This window comes from Gossypium raimondii, chromosome 4, assembly GCF_025698545.1.
Source record: "Gossypium raimondii isolate GPD5lz chromosome 4, ASM2569854v1, whole genome shotgun sequence".
NCBI classification, from domain to species: Eukaryota; Viridiplantae; Streptophyta; class Magnoliopsida; order Malvales; family Malvaceae; genus Gossypium; species Gossypium raimondii.
This window is the reverse complement of record NC_068568.1, coordinates 30086608-30105250: the sequence shown is the minus strand read 5'-3', so window position 1 is coordinate 30105250 and position 18643 is coordinate 30086608.

Here is an 18643-nt window from a genome sequence, read left to right as displayed (position 1 = left end):
TAGTGGTGTTACAAAAACTTTCTTTCGAGGTGAAACTTTTAGGAGCAACTTATCACCAACTTGGAACTCGATATCTTGACGTTTCAAATCTACATAAGATTTCTGCCTATCAGGTGTTGCTTTCACCCTTTCACAAATTAACTTTACTTTCTCTTCAGTCTCACGAACTAAATCTAGTCCAACAACTCGCTTCTCATCCAACTTTGTCCAAGACAAAGGCATTATACACTTCCTACCATACAACGCTTCAAATGGTGTCATACGAATACTCGCTTGAAAACTATTGTTGTAAGCAAACTTTGCCAAGGGCAAATAGTTCTCCCAACTGCCACTGAAATCAATTACACAGCTTTACAACATATCCTCTAAAACTTGAATCACCCTTTCAGACTGACCATCAGTTTGAGGATGATAAGCCGTACTGAAACTAAGCTTTGACCCTAAAGCCTCTTGTAAACTCTTCCAAAACCTTGAAGTAAAACGTGGATCTCTATCAGAGATAATAGAAACTAGAACTCCATGAAGATGAACAATTTCAGCGATATACAACTCTGCTAACTTCAGCAAAGAATAATTAATACTTATCGCTAAGAAATGAACACTCTTTGAAAACTGATCAACTATAACCGACACTGAATCCTTCTTCAATGGAGTCAAAGGCAAACCCAAAATGAAGTCCATAGTGATCCTTTCCCATTTCCATTCAGGAATCGCAATCAGTTGCAACAAACCTGAAGGAAGCCGATGCTTTGCCTGAACCTTTTGACAAACCAAACATCAAGACACAAAATCCATAACATCACGCTTCAAATTAGGCCATCAATAAATCTCTCGAAGAGCATGATACAGCTTACCACTACCGGAATTCATAGTGTAAGGGCTACTATATCCCTTGGTAAAAATCGCTTACCTCAAGTCCATGTCGTGTGGCACACACAATCTTCCTCGAAAATTCAAGATACCATTACTGTCAACATCAAAGTCTCCTTTAACACCTTGTTCAACCTATCGAATCCTCTTTAATAACTCTCCATCAAAAGGTCGCTTCTCCTTAATCTATTGCGACAAAGTCGACCTCACTTGAGGTTGAACTAACAAACCACCATCACTAGCTAAACTTGAGCGTGCAAACAAAGCTCTCAGTTTCGACACAGACTTCCTACAGAGCATCAACAACAACATTCGCTTTACCAGGATGATTCTCTATCACACAATCATAATCCTATAACAACTCAATTCAACGTCTTTACCTTAGATTCAACTCCTTTTGAGTAAGGAGATACTTAAGGCTATTATGATCCGTATAAATAACACACTTCTCTCCATACAAGTAATGGCGTCAAATCTTAAGCGCAAATACCACAGCAGCTAACTCCAAACCATGAGAAGGATAATTGCCCTCATACGTCTTCAACTGTCTCGAAGCATAAGCTACAACTTTACCCTTTTGCATCACCATACAATCGAGACCCAAATACGAAGCATCACTATAAACCATAAAATCTTTTCCAAACTCTGGTTGAGTCAACAACGATGCCTTAGTCAAAACTCCCTTAAGCTGTTGAAAACTTTTCTGCCTTGCATCAGTTCATTCAAACACATCTTTCGGAAGTAGTTTACTTAAGGGTGCAGCAATAAGAGAAAACCCTTCAACGAATCTACGATAATAGCTAGCTAAACCTAAGAAACTCCTAACTTCGGTAACACTCCTAGGTGCTTTCCACTCTAGAATCACCTCAATCTTATTTGGACCCACACGAATCCCTTCTACCGAAACAACATGACCTAAGGATGCCACTTCCTTAAGCCAAAATTGACACTTACTTAACTTCGCAGATAATTGTTTATCTCGAAGAATCTACAAAACAACCCTTAAATGCTCGTCGTGATCCTTTTCAGAATGAGAATACACCATAATATCATCTATAAAGACAACCGCAAACTGATCCAAGTACGAATGCAATACTTGGTTCATCAAATCCATAAACGCGACAGGGGTATTAGTTAAACCAAATGGCATCACCAAAAACTCATAATGCCCATACCAAGTCTTAAAAGTAGTTTTCAACACATCAGAATCTTTCACCTTCAACTGATAATATCCAGATCTAAGATCAATCTTTGAAAACACCGTTGCACCTCGAAACTAAACAAGTCATCAATTCGAGGCAAAGGATACTTATTCTTAATGGTCAACTTATTCAACTACCTATAATCAATACACATTCGCATCGTACCATCCTTCTTCTTCATAACCAAAACTGGTGCACCTTAAGGAGATACACTCGGTCAAACCACCAGTACTAACCACAACACTACTCTCCTATCTAGACTGATTCGGTTGAGACCCACGTCTCACACCCTTACCAGAATTATGACTATCATGCCCTCTCTTATGCAGTCTTCCAGATGCACCATCAGAGGCTCTCTTACCATATTTAGTAACCATAGAACGGGGCAACTCAACTAAAGTCTCCACAACTGCTTTAGCTCTCTCAAATAACTCATCAAACATCTCCACATTCTGAGCTACCAAATAAACTCGAATCTCTCGATTAAGCCCAAAACAAAACCTTTTACAATGATCCTTCTCAAAAAGAATCAGCTTAGAAGCGTACTAACTAAGTCGCACAAACTTTGCCTCAAAATCAGCCACAGATAAATCACCCTGAACCAAATTCAGAAACTCACAATTGTGAGCCTCCATATACTGCTCGCCCATAAACTTTCTCTTAAAGACCTCAAGAAATAAATTCCATGTTAATCTATTAGAAACAACACCTCTCCTAACCGTATATCACCTATGATGAACGTCATCGTCGAGTAAGGACACTGTACAACCCGGCTTCTCCTTATTAGAATAGGACATCTGCTCGAGGGTCCTTTCAACTCCTTTCAACCAGTACTTAGCTACGATCAGATCAATACCTTTCACTCTAGAAAACTCTTTACCACCCAATGCCAGAAGACATTCAAGTGGTAACCCACGGATAACAAGTGCAAAAGTAGCGTTAGCACCAACAATCCACTGAAACGCTCCTATCATAGCTTCCATCAGAGGGACTACACCCTAATCAGGTATATTCACTCTACGCATCAGCACAAGACGTGTAGAGGATGTACCATCCTCATTAGCGCTAGCTCTCACATTAACATGTCTAGGAGGTATATCTAATGATCTAGCATACAAACAAAAAAATGTGTGAGTGGCGAGGAGGTGATCCAAGTCTCGTTCCTACCCTATGTGTAATTCAACAAACTATTTTAAGGAATCTCATGCCACTCAATTAGAGTTATATCAACAATTTCAAAAAAATCAAAGAGGTTTAAACTCATGAGTTTTGAAACTCCAAACACAAAACAATCACCTAGGTCTGAGAGTATTCACCCTACAACTTTGATACCACTAAATGTAACACCCTATATCCGGCCCGGTCGTCGAGCCTGAATATCAAGATGCCAGACGATCGTCTCATGTCATACTCAACAATTAAAAGATCATTCTCAAAGAAACGTCTTCTACTTTAGTATTCGTATAGGTTTTAAGTCAATATTACTCTTAAGTTATTATTGTTACATGCTAAATATACATCAGATAGTCTTATAACAATAGTTTAACATGCATAAGGTCCATTTAGCAAAATCTCAAAACTTACTACGTAGGTATCCATACTAGAATATGGGTATCAATATTTCTCTCAAGTGGTATCGATATTGCTTGGAAAATTAGTACCAAATCAGCATTTTGGTTCTCGTTTAAAATCAAAAGTCTCAAAAATTACCGGTACCTTTCGAGAAGTATTGATTATTTTACCCCAAGTATCGATACTGGTGATAAGGTATCGATACCAAATTACGTTATTCACTTCCTGTACTTTCAAAAAAACATGGAGGTATCGATATTAAAACCCAAATATCGATAACTCTACTCCAGACATAAAAAATATAGCAATTACAAGCATATAATTCATACCAACTAATGTCCAATCATCATGTATCATTGATTTCATCAAATGGTGACTAAAATGTCTGAAGTAACAGTCCAAAATGTAATAATCATGACTGAGCAAGAAACCAATAATTCAAACTGAAAGTTCATAAGTCATAAGCAAAATAACAATGTTAATAACTTAAAATTCATAGCACAAACTAGCATATAGTCTACCACATTACCTTATTCCCAAAACATAACCAAAACAATAACACCTATGAAATAACTGAAATGGACTTGCTTGGAATCAACCCTCACAACCACACCGCTCACACTAAGACGCTACTAATATGCAATGATTTTAAAAGGAGTGGGTGAGCTTAACAAGCTCAGTGAATGCCTAGATCAACTACCATACAAACATGTCATCAAGTATTAGTCGAACACATACATGTCATAAATAGATTAATTGCAATATTCTCAAGATATTGCATTTACACATGCACGTTTAACAGTTTATTGGTTAAGTCATTGCATACGCTATCATTTATACATCGCAATACATACAAACATATATATATATAATTTCCAAAATAGTCACATATCATATAAACACATATAACAATACACACATATTCATATATTAAGACAATTGGAGATAATTTGACACTTGAGCTATGAAACGTAAAAGTGGGCACTATCACCACTCATTGGATACACGAATCTCCAACACACCACATAGATTCATAGAGTCAAACATGTCCTGTAAGTGAAGCATTAAGCTAACACTCTCTAACACACCAAACATGTCCCGTTAAATGGAGCTTAGCTCACATTCCCTTATCTCTCCAAACACATCCCAAGGCATCAACGCCCAAGTCAAATATGCATATAGGTGAGTATTCACAATCCTATGGCATGCCAACTATATCCAATGGCCTCAAGTATCACAAAGCCAAAATATTTGTATTTAAACACACATATTACTTACCGATTTTTTATTACTTTCACTGCAAATTTGTATCATTTGCACAACATTATCACTGTCACTTAGCATGTATGACATGCCTACACATATACTCTTTCACAATAGTGATCATGAACATATAACACATATATAACATCTCATTTCAGTTCACAATTTCACAGTAACACAAGCACATATCTCACAAGATAAACGTGAGTACAAGAAAGCTTACACTCTGATTTAGAGTAGGGGTTTAGGCTACCATTAAATTCCAAAATAACACATTGAATTGTGTCCACTACGTTTTCGTTGAAATATTGAAATCTCAAACTAGCATTTCCTAGCTCGTAAATGGTCCTAGTGAATCCAGAACTTCAACAAAACAATTCACACAACAATACATTAAAAAATAAGCTAAGAACTCACCATAAGCAATCAAAAACATAAGCCTAAGCTATGTGCCCATATAACCGAAACCTTTAACATAGGATCTATACATTCGAATATATCAGTCTATACTCAATCTTTTCACCTAAAACCAATTCTGTTTATCTTTTAATTCAGCTACGACTAATTCCCAACCTTTAAACGACACTAAAATACGTAGTTCATAGTATCGACTTTTTCAACATGTTTATGGCCATTTTTCCAAAAATTCATTAAAACTCAAGAAATCCTTAACGATACTTCAAAAAAAGTTTAGAAACCTCTTAATCATATCAAACCTATTGATTAACACTTTGAAATCACATCTTTACTAAAACATCTGAAATTCACCATTAACGACTTTATTTTCTGCTTTTAATCAAAACATGCGATTTAACGGCTAAAAATTCAGTTTCAAAGGCCTAATAACATTAAAAACTAACGGGTAGATGATAAGTTACCTTTGATGGAAGAAAAACAAATTTTTATCGAAAACCCAGAAAACCCACACGCGAAGAAGAATATGAAATTAATGGAATTTTGGATGTTTTCTTGAAGATTTATGAAGGTTTAATGCTTGGGGAATGATGACAATTAAAAGATTAAAGATTTAACAAATAAAATCGATTGAGAGATTTGGGAGAGAAAAGGGACGGAAAGTACAAGCTTTGGAGAGAAAACTATTGTGAAATAAAATTTGGTAAAACTGCAACATAAATGCTCATAATTTTGACCCTGTTACAAATTAGTCCTTTTTCTAAAATTAAAGGTCCCTAAAACTCATTTTCAAAAATTGATTTGATTTTCTAAGACCCATAGTCCAAATATAACTGATAAACCATGTCGCAAAATTCCAAATACTCTACGGCTAAAATTTCTAAAATACCCCTAAAACTCCTAGGCCATATTAACACCCTTAGTAAAGGTACTATGGAGGAATCACAACATTGAGGAAGCCACTTGGGAAAGGGAGAGCACAATGAAATAATAGTATCCACAGTTGTTTTTAGGTATGAATTTCGAGGATGAAATTTCCTAAGTAGGGGAGAGTTGTAACATCTCGCCTGATGAAGTGTAGTGCTCGAGTATTGTTAATTGAACTAAAGTTTATGGTGTGGCCCCAATTCTAGTAACCAATTGAGTTAATTAAATTAATTGGGGGGTTGTATGATGCAATTTTCTCAATATGAAATATATTGGACGGTCATGGACAATAAAATTTCATAGTTTCATTTAAATTGTTTAAGGGCATTTTGATAATTTGGTTATTAAAAAAGGTTAAAAACAAAAGAAAATGAAAGTAAAAATATTCACTTTCTTCTCTAGCCGTGCAACAGCTTCTAAACAGCCATTAAAATACTTTTTGGAGCTTTAACTTCAAGCTCTTGCATGCAATCCCTTCTAAACTTGGTTTCTCGTAATTTTTATGCTTTTGTAATCGTTGTCTTGAAATCTACCTATGGTTTACCTCTGTTTTTGAAACGATCATGGTTCATAAAAGTTTCCATTGATGTTTGTGAGGTTTTTTATGTTGAATGAAAGCTTGGTATGTAACACCCTATTACTCGTCCCGATTGCCGGGTCCGAGCAGTGGGATGCCACATTTGTTGCCGAGGCAACAAACGTCATTTGTTCCATAAAATTCATATCATATATTCAGACTGATAGCCATGACATGATTAATATATGCTCAAAATAAAAACATCTTGAATTATAAAATAATTCTCCAACTAAACTTAATATATCATAAAATCTTATAGGTACATGCCGACAAAAAATAGTAAAAAAAATTTACAAACTCAATGAGTGCGGGATTTTCAGCTAGATGTTGATAACGAGTGCACAAGATTGAACCTAACCTGCACGAGGAGTACAAGCTGAACACTGACATAAACTATGTAATGTCAAAAATAAAAATCAAAGGTTCATAAGCAGTTTAGTATGTTCAATTATACTGTAAGATATAATTTTTTCTTATCGTATTTTTATTCATACATAATTTTTTCTTATCGTATTTTTATTCATACCGTCTGGCTGTCACATATTCATCTTCAACTCCTTGACCTGTAGACTCCAAAAATTCAATTAAATATAGAATAATCATTTACATTCACATATTAGAAATATCCAGCTTGGATAGCACTTAATCCTGAAATATGACATGCTTCCAAGTTGTGCATTTTAGGACAGTAGTCTAAATTAAAACTTGAAAACTCAAGTTAAGGTTTAATTTATCTTCTTGCAATTTAAACCAAAACTGAAAATATAATGGTTTAAGAACCTTACCAGCATACAACATCACAACTTAAAACATGAGAAACTACAAATTTACCAATAGAAAAACTCACTTTCGATCATCATTAAAAATAGCAATTTAATTCATCTAACAAGGATATTTTAAACGTTAACTTAAGCATTTTCGAACAACATTGACAACAACCCATTTGGTTAATGAAGTCAACATAATCGAACGCCATAAAAATGGGAATTTACTAATACAACGACTATTACAAGCATCATACAAAATGTCATAACTTGTGAGATTTAACAAACAACTCTTCACCATTAATTCATCCAAAGACAATTGACATTTAACAAGTAATAGAAAATGGAACTTTACTTTACTTAAAGCATCATTTAAACATCAAATTTTATGAGCATATTTTAGATATCAATGTTGTCGAACCCTCCTTGTCAATTCAACAATTTAACAAACACAAAATAATTTTATGAGAACTTACAAAAAAACTTCCACGATGGTTTCCTACACTTTAACCCTCCACCATTTCAAGCACACTCACATGGCAAAACAAATTAGTTAAATCATACAAATTGTTGTCCCATTTCTGCATTCAGATACTAATAATTTCAGTATTTATTCAACTTGAACAACCTTAAGTGTAAAGTTTGGTCAGCTTTGTCTATTGTATTTTTTTATATACAAATTTTTTTAACTTGTGGTGATTATACATTCACAATATGAATCTATTATCAAAATAATAATATTTGTACTTGAGATTCATAATAATAATGAAAGAAACTAATGTCTTTTTATCAAATATCAAGTGTATGTGTCAACCATGTGAATCTAGCAGGTAGTAGTTGAGTTTAAGTTACGAAGTAGGTTCATGAACCTGTTTCTCTACCTGGACACCATCCATTCTGGCCCATGATCTCAAAACGAAAGGAAAAATATAAGAATTCAAGAGAATACCAAGCTCCAAACAAGCTGTTGATCAAATCTGTCAAGCTAAATTCATCAGATCTGTCAAGCTAAAAATATAAGAATTTAAGAGAATACCAACTTCAAACATGATAGTTTACAGCATTTAAATACCTAATGTTTCAGCATTTGGACTAGCTTCAGAAATGATAATTTGCAGCACATAACACCTAATTTTTCAGCTTACTAACATCATAAATTTACATCCATTTGGACATCATTAGTTAACATTTAACAATTTAGTTTCACATTGTTCAGACCATTTTAATTTCCTGATCACTTGAATGATCTTTAATTAATATTTGGATAGCAATAAGTAACCATCGATCATACCACATAAAAGGGTAAGAAATTAGACAGCATGCATGCAAACTAAATGCTTCAACAGCTCCCTCGACAGCCAGAAATTTCACTAAAATTTCACTTAATTCCATCACTCATACCAGTATAAAGATGCAACAAAACAACCAAGGAAGAAAATGTAAAGAACTCACAATCATTTATTTAATTAAGTAACTAACATATGCAATTTTTGCATTTTTAGCAAGTTTAAAGCTTCTTTAAATAGGAAAATTAAATGCAAACCACTGTTGTATTCTATCTCAAACACCTAGTTAAACACTTGTATTTATTTGTAATGCAAAGCAATGGAAATTAACTCTTGCCGTTCAAACCAAAATTGCTTCTCTTTCATGGGAACCACCGATGCTGATATCTCCTCTGTCATGTCCTCGCTTATATCTTTCCCTTCCATCCACAACCAACTCACCATTAAACTCACCGCCTCAAATTATATTCTCTGGAAAACTCAATTCACCCTGATCCTCCATGGCAATCAACTATATTGTCATGTTGATGGAACTGCCTCTCCGGTGAGAGAGGTTAACGGGGCGCCGAATCTGGCGTACCAGGCCTGGTATATTAAAGATCAGCTTGTATTAAGCTGGATCTTTGGCTCTCTCTCTGAACCAGTGCTGTCTCAAGTTGTTGGTTCAACTACTGCTATTTATGCGTGGACAAAGCTTCAAACCACCTATGCCTCCGGGTCCCGTGTTCAGATCCGGTCCCTCAAAAATTCATTGCATTCTATCACTCGCGGCACTGATTCGATTGTTACGTACATGGATCGTGCAAAGCGTATATATGATCAGCTTCTTGCTCTCAATCAACTGATCTCTAAGGATGATCTTGTTGATCACATTTTACAGGGTCTTGGTCCTGAGTATCGGCCATTCACTCGCAACATCGAGGCACGATTAGTGTCTATGAAATTTGATGATCTATACGGCTTACTTTTGTCTGAAGAATCACAGTTACAATCTGCCTCTGAGACTCTTCATCCAGCGGCTGTTGCCCACTATGCCGGTTGACAACAATCTAATGGCAACTCCCGTGGTAGGGGTCGTGGCAACCGCTGAGTTGGTTACTCTTCCTCCAAAGGCCGTGGTGGCTCATATCCTTCCGAACCAACCTGCTATAATTGTCGAGGGCGTGGCCATACTACCAGACAATGTCCAAGCCCGAAATACAATGATACCCAACCTAAGCCGATTGCCAATTACAGCTCTTCATCTCATCACTCCGACAAGCAGTGGGTTGTCGATACGGGTGCCTCTCATCACTTAACTTCTGAACTGGAAAACCTTGGTCTCCACTCTGAGTATAGCGGATGAAGTCACTCTCACTAATGGTAAATCTCTGTCCATTGCTCGTCTCGGTTCTAATACAATTACTATTGGTTCTCATTCTTTTTCGCTTCATATTCTTCATATTCCAGAAGCTAATCTCAATTTGCTTTCTTTTCCTCATTTTACTAAATCTAATGATGTTTCTGTGGAATTTTTCTCTGACCATTTTGTGATTAAGGATCTCAAGACAAAGTAGGTGCTTCATCAGGGAGTCATTAGAGATGGCCTATATTGGCTGGCCGTAGATCCTGTGTCTCCAGTTTGTCACTCAGTTTACCTGTCTACATGGCATGCTCGTTTAGGCCATGCATGTTTCAAAACTGTCGCAAAGTCTTAAATTTGAATAATTTGTCTGCTTCCTCTAACCATGACTTGTCGTTATGTGAGGCTTGTTATGTTAGCAAGTCTCGAAAATTGTCTTTTTCTGATTCTACTTTTGAAGCAAAAGAATATCTTGAATTAATTTGTTCGGATTTATGGGGACCTTCTCTAATTGCCTCTGTTGATGGATATTTATATTATGTTATCTTTTTTTATCACTATACCAAGTATTCATGGATTTATTTTTTGCGAAATAAATCTGATGTATTCAATTGCTTTGTTCAATTCCGAGCTATCGTTGAAAAATATTTTGGTAAACCGATTAAACAGTTTCAATCTGACTGGGGTGGGGAATTTCAAGCTCTAGAAAAATACTTAGCTTCCAATGCCATCTTACAGTGCAGTTCATGCCCCCACACCCTTGAACAAAATGGTTGTGCTGAAAGAAAGCACCGACATATTACTGAAACTGGCCGAGCATTCTTACATCATTCCAAAGTTCCACCAAAATATTGGGATCATGCCTTTGCTGCTGCCGTCTATACCATAAATCATTTGCCAACCCCAAAACTCAACCATAAATCCCCATATCAAGTTATTTTTCAACGAAACTCGGAATATAATTTTCTTCGTGTTTTCGATTGTTGTTGCTATCCTTGGCTTCGCCCGTATACAAAGAATACCTTGTTTTACTTTTCCCCTTGTTATTACCGTCCAACTTCTTCCCTCCCCTTTCTTTTTTTTTTCTTTTTTTTCTTTTAATTTTCATTATTATTACTATATATACATACGTCCGTTTTAAAGGAAACAAGGGTATAATTGCTACTTTAGTCCTTTTAATTTATTTCAATCTATAATTAAACTTTTAACACCTATGTTATTCAGTCTCTGTACCTTATCAACTCCTAATTCCATGAAAATTACTTATCCAAAATTTAATTCGCCTCTAATATAACTCTGTAAATATTTAATAAAAATATTTATGAGTCCGGTTTATAGGAACGGAATCTCGAAAATACACTTTTTGACACCCTAACTATCAGGTCGTTACATGGTAGCCATGGTGTTTAGATAGGATGTAACACCCCTAACCCGTATCCATCACCGAAATAGGATTACAGAGCATTACTATACAAACTGAACATTATACATACATTTCAAACATTGAAATAAACTTGATATAAACCATTCATTCACATACCTATTGTCCCTTAATCGAGCCCTCGAGGCCCTAACAATACTTTAGAAACAATCTGAAACTAAATTGGAAACATTTGAACACTTACTGTTGATTTCCTTTTCATGCCCGTTGAACCATTTAGAATATCATTAGATATTCAGGGAAGCTCACACAAAGTGTGCTAAACATATAGTTGTAACATTTCCTTTACATCGTAGCTCACACGAGCTGTGAAATGGGCCTGCTCACACGAGCTGTGGAGTATTCGTAACAAATACAAGACCTCATCCATTGATAGGACATTTAATACCAGCACCTGAAACATAAAATCCTTAATGACATGTCATTTGTATCCTATGAATTTCTAAGGTTCAAACAGGGCTCGATAACCATCATAACATTATTGGATGTTACTCATTCAATTACACAACAACTAACATATTTACATAGAATTGAAAATAGCATTAAAAATGATACTTATTCATACGAACTTACCTCGACGATTTGAACGTAAAAATAAAATCGACTAATCTGAGGCTTTAGCTTTTCCCCGATCTAAGTCTGTACATGGTCTATCTTGATCTAAATAGACAAATTCAATTCATTTAATACTTTTATTATTCAATTCAGTCCATATTTCATTTTTGTAAAATTATAATTTTTCCCCTAATATTTTTAACTTTTTTACAATTTAGTCCTTAAGCCAATAAATTGAAATTTAAGCATTTTAATCCTCATCTCATGCTAGACGAATTCATTAGGGACCTATATCAACCCATAAAACCATCATTTCACAATTTACCATGAATTTTACTAATTTTACAAATAAGTCCCTAAATGATAATTTCATCAAAAATTACTTTACAAAACTTGTTTATTTATCAACAAGGACTCGTAATCTTTCATAAAACATCAAAAATCATGTAAGAACATTCAAGGCAAAACCCTATACCTTTAATAGTTTTGAAAATTGATCCCCGGGCTAGCTAGATTAAGCTACAACGATCTCGAAAACATAAAAATCATTAAAAACGAGCTCAAAAATCACTTACATGCTAAAGGATAGCTTGATCGAATGAATAACCCTAAAATGGTGTCTCTTTCCTTCTAATTTTTGGTGGAAAAAAAGCTTAAAGATGATGAGTGTTTAATTTTCTTTTATTTGTTTTAAGTTTATTGTATTAATTACTTTATTAACCTTTAATTTAAACTAAATAAAACACTAATTTCATGCCCATCTTTCTCCACTAATAATATGAATGGTCTAACTACCATGTAAGTCCACGCACATTTAATTTTCATAGTCATTTAACCCTCTTAACAAATAGAATTCTATTTTTGCACCTTTTACAATTTAGTCCTTTTTACGTGATTAAACAAGCAAACGTCAAAATTTCTTAACAAAATTTTTCTATGACCTTATTGAAATTCCATAGACATTAAGATAATAAAAAATAGTAATTTACTCATCAGACTTGTGGTCCCGAAACCACTATTCCAATTTCACTAAAAACAGGTGTTACATAGGATTAGTTTATAAAGTGATTTTTGATAGTTTTGCGTTTAAGGACCAAATTCAAAATGCGTAAACTTTGTTGTGAAATTTCTAAAATTATGAATTTTATGGAATTAATAAAGTGTATTATTGAGATTGGAATGAAAACGGAGTCTATATTTAAAAGTTATGATAGTTTCGATTTTAGGAATTAAATTGTAAAGATTTCAAATTTGTGGGTAATTATAAATTTTTTTCCAAAAAGAGTTATATGCATAATTATGAATATTATATGAAGTTAGAATTAATTATTGACATTAAATTATCATTTAGATCGTGAACCAGAACAAAATTGAGAAAAAAGGAACTACGATTCAGTCCCTGACTTTTGGTATACTTTCGTTTTGGTGCCAAGTAAGTTCGTAGCTTGGTTAATTCAAATAATTATTATTTTGATAAATTATTATCTATTTGTACATATATGTGAATCAAATTTTTCGGCTTGAAGAAAATGAATAAGACTATAGTTGAAAGACACTATGGCACTATACTGGAACTGAATAAGTCCATAGATGAAAGAAACTATGGCATTATATCGAAAATGAGTAAGACCATAACTGAAAGACGCTATGGCATAATGATTATAATGAGTAAGACCATAGCTAAAAGACATTATGGCATCACAATTCTAACGAGTAAGACCATAGCTGAAAGACGTTATGACATCATGACTGTAACGAGTAAGGCCATAGCTAGAAGACGTTATGTCATCATAATTCTAACGAGTAAGACCATAGATGAAAGATGCTATGGTATCATGAATCAAACGAATAAGACCATGGTTGGAAGACACTATGGCAACACGACGTAAAAATGTATAAGGCCATGGTTGAAAAACACCATGGCATCAAGTCGAGAATAAATAAGGCCATGGTTGAAAGACACCATGACACCCTCCGATCATTTGCCATTCATGTAACACGTTTCAGGTGAGGTATGTATCGTAAGTATGAATATGAGTTGAATGTTTGACTAGTATAGTTTGATTATGAATGTTAATGCCTTGGTGTGATTATATGTTTCATATGTCTATAAATATGTTAACTCCTAATGTTGTGGTGTGTTTAGGGAATTAAATGGTTATATGAATATTTTTCAAGTATTTGATGTTATTTCATTTTATTCAACAAACGATTTAAGTTTTAATGAATAGATGCATATATAAAATGAACTGTGTTATGGAAACTTGAAGTAGAAAATGTTGGTATATGAATATGAAATCAAAAGGGAACAAATTGAGTAATAGATTGAGGAATTATGTATTGAATTTCATATTGATATGTATCATGTTCAATTGATTGGATATGCTCTTTAATACATCTACTAACCTTGTGGTGTGTTGTGAATTGGAAGGAAAAGTATGCATAAATTTAAAAGAGCAATGTTTTAATGGTTTATCATTTATGTTCGGTAAGTTAAGTTTCCTTTATACGAGCTTACTAAGCACCGATTTCTTACATAGTTGTTTTTCCTTGTCTTGTAGATTGTCAGAAAGCTCGGACGGTTGGATAAAAAATTTGGACATACTGATGTCCATCTTTTATCTCGATAGAAAATTTGGATATACTGGTGTCAAGTTATAAATGGCATGAATTCGGAGTCCTTAAGTTATTTTGTTTATGATGATGTTGTTTATTAGTTAGTTTGAGTAAGCTTTGTGGGTAATAAATGTTTAGTATCTTTGGTGTATGTTTGAAACATGATGTGCTTTTGGTCATTAGCTAAATACCTTTAGTGATTAGCTTGATATATGGTAAACATATGTGATGAAATGGTGACTTTGATAATGTCTTGTAAATATTGAGTATGGATTTGTTTGGACATTTAAATTGAGGTAGCAATGAAGGTACATTGGATAGGCAATTAGATCAAATGAGATGTGTGTTATGGTCACTTTATTCATGCCTTTTGAAAGCAAATGGCTTATGGGTTAATGTTATGAAAAATAAATGGTTATTTGGTATGCTAGAAATGTGCTAAATGGTTGATTTTGAAATGTTGAAATGAAACAAGGTTGATTTTGATTATTGTACCTACCGTTGGTACATTGGTTAGAACTTATAGATTGAATGATTTGGTATGTTTAAGTGTTTTTAGAGAGTGTTTTGGTCAATTGAATGTATGTGTAAATGGTGTATCTTGATGGGCAAGAATAGGTGGTGAAATGGCTTGTTTTAGGGGCTAAAGTTGGAGTACACAGCCTGGGACATTTAAATTTTAGGTGTAGGATGAACCACACGGTCTCAGAAAGTTACGCGGCCTGGTGACACGACCGTATGACCCAACTTCGAATATACACACGATCAGACACACAACCTGCAACACGACCGTGTGGCCCTATTTCAAATGCATACACGGGCGCACACATGGGCTAGGACATGGTTGTGTGTCCCTACTTCAAATGTTCACACGGTTTGGGCTATGTCACACGACCGTGTGACCCTTGTTTCTCAATTTTTCATTTTTTTCCAAAAATTTCTATTTTGATTCAAATTGATCCTAATTATTTTTAAATTGTTTTTAGGGTCTCGAAGGCTCGATTTAAGGCCCATAATAGTATTTATTCTATAATAGAATCATGTTATCAAGTGAATTATTTATTAAGTTCTACTTCGATGTTAAATGTTCGAAATTGTACAGTAATGCTTTGTAACCTTAATCTGACAACAAAGACGAGTTAGGGTGTTACATTTAGTGGTATCAGAGCTACAGTTTAGTCAGTTCTTAGACTGAATGTAGCATGTCTAGAGTCCAAAAATACATTTAACTTTATAACCTATGATAGAGTGATGTCTTCTGACTTAAGGTGATTCTGTTCTTTTTATAGATAAGAGATGGCTTTCAGCCGAGCCAATTTCTATGAAGTTGAAAGTAATTCTCAAGCCTCTGATCTAGGGGTTATTTTTTTTATGTGCCAAAATCTAAGAGTTTAAAGAAGAGGTTCTTAGTACTTTTCTTTATAATGAATGATATGTTTAATGTAAATATAAGAATCGGTTTTGTGGCTCTATGACCTCCACCTCTTCATCTTCAAAGTCCTATATGATAAAAATATTTACAGGATTTCTATTTATTAAGTATGACAGTGCGATGTTGAAGAGTTTAGAGGTAAAGTGCATGGTGATCCAGCCAAAGTTGAGTACTGGTCAGCAAACACAGAGAGTTCTAGATGAAGAGATTTATCTTTTTGAAGACTATTTGAGATGTGTTGGATCACTATTAAAAAAGAGGTTGTTTATGAGTGGTCAACTTTCATTACGGATGTTGTCATGTGTGAATATAATATGCGAATGTGCAAGTGTACACGTCGAATCAAGTAATAAAGTAGTAAGTAAGATCGTCTCCTGAGGGATCGGATATGATTAATTCGATTAAGGTATTACTATAAACTATATGAATCAGGTTGTGGCAAAACAGAATAATAATTTGTAGAGGAATAATCACGTATGCAATATTAAAATCAAATAACCAGTTTAAAATGTTGTGGCAAAGATACAAAGACAAGCTTGAAAGGATCTACGCTGTTGAATGGGAAGGTTGGGATTACTAAGATTCTTTCCTCATAACACAATAATCCCATGGAAAAATATTAACCAATCTATTATTCAAATTAAATCTAAGGTAGTTTTCTTCTTTCGATAGTTAGGCTTCAAGCTACCCTACTTAAGGCTTTGCATGTCTACAAGCCTTAAGAAGGATACCCAGCACTACTTCTTCCTTTATCTGTATAAAAATCTGCTCTATGTCTAGAGTGCTACGAGTATTCTGTCGAATACTCATTTGTATCATTCGATCACAATCAAACCCATCTAACCTTTTCAAAATTAAATCAAGTTTATGAACATACCATACATTCATATATGTCTAGAGATTGCATGCATACATTTTAAAATAGTGCAAATGGAATGAAATAGTAAATCTAATCAAGATAATGCCTTGGTTATTAAAGGAACTAAAGATTCATCCAATAATCCCAACCCGATGAGATTAGCTCATAAGTTGAAAATTAAAATCCAAAATGTAAGTATCATTCAACAACATATTTCCACAGTTAAAATTCACAAAAATCAATTAAGATAATGAAGGAAGAACTTAAGGAAGCTTTTGCCAATCTAGCCCTCAACTCCAGTGCTACAATATCTTGTGAAGCCTAGGGTTGAATGCTTCTCCTTCTTCCTTGTGTTGCTATGTTCCTTAGCTGCTACCTTATTTCCTTGTGTCTCTAGATCTCCCACGAGAAATTCTAGGAGAGGAAAAACTGCCTCCTTCCACTCTTTCTCTTTCTTCTTTTTATAGGGTAGGTCCCCCTCTCAGCACATACCCTTTTCTCCCTCTTTTTTAGGTGGATATTTCTGGTACAAGTACAACTGGCTGATAGTGGCATGGATTGACTGTAACAACCCATTTTGAGTGAAATCAGAATAGTGGTTTTGGGACCACAAATCTGATAAGTAATTATTATTTTAATGTCTATGGGTTGTTAGTAAGGTTGTATTAAAATTTTGTTAAGAAATTTTAATGTTTGCATGCTTAATTAAGTGAAAAGGACTAAATCCTAAAAGGTGCAAATGTGGAATTCTCATAGTAAAAAGGGTCAAATGGCTATGAAAATTTAAAGTGCAAGGACTTATATGGTAATTAGACCATTTGTGTGGTTAGTGGACATACATGGCATGGTTTCATTAAAATTTTAATAAGTTATAAAGGATATCATCTTCTTTAATTTTTCTTCTCCACTGAAATTAAGCATAGGAAATTCCACTATTGAAGCTTAGGGTTTGGTTGAGCTATTTTAATTGCATGGTATGTAATTTTGTCTCGTTTTTAATGATTTCTATGTTTTTCATATCGCTGTAACTTAATCTAGCTAGCCCAAGGATTAATTTTTAAAACTGGTAAACATTTAGGGTTTTGTCATGAATGTTCTTTCATGATTCTTGATGTTTAATGGAAGATTATGAGTTCTTGTTGTTAAATAAACAAGTTTTGTAAAGTGATTTTGATGAAAATGTCATTTAGGGACTTATGTGTAAAAATGGTAAAAATTCATGGTAAATTTGTAAAATGATGATTTGTATGGTTTGATATAGGTCCTTAGAGAAATTGGCTAGCTTGAGAAAAGGATGAAAATGCTTAGATTTCAATTTATGAGTTTAAGGACTAAATTGTGAAAAGTTAAAATGTTAAGGGCAAAATAATAATTTTGCAAAAATAAAATGTGAACTAAATTGAATGCTAGAGATGTTAAATGGATTAAATTTGCCTATTTAGATCAAGATAGACCACGTACAGATTTAGATCAGGGAAAAGCTAAAGCCTCGGATTAGTCGACTTCGTTTTTACGCTCTAATC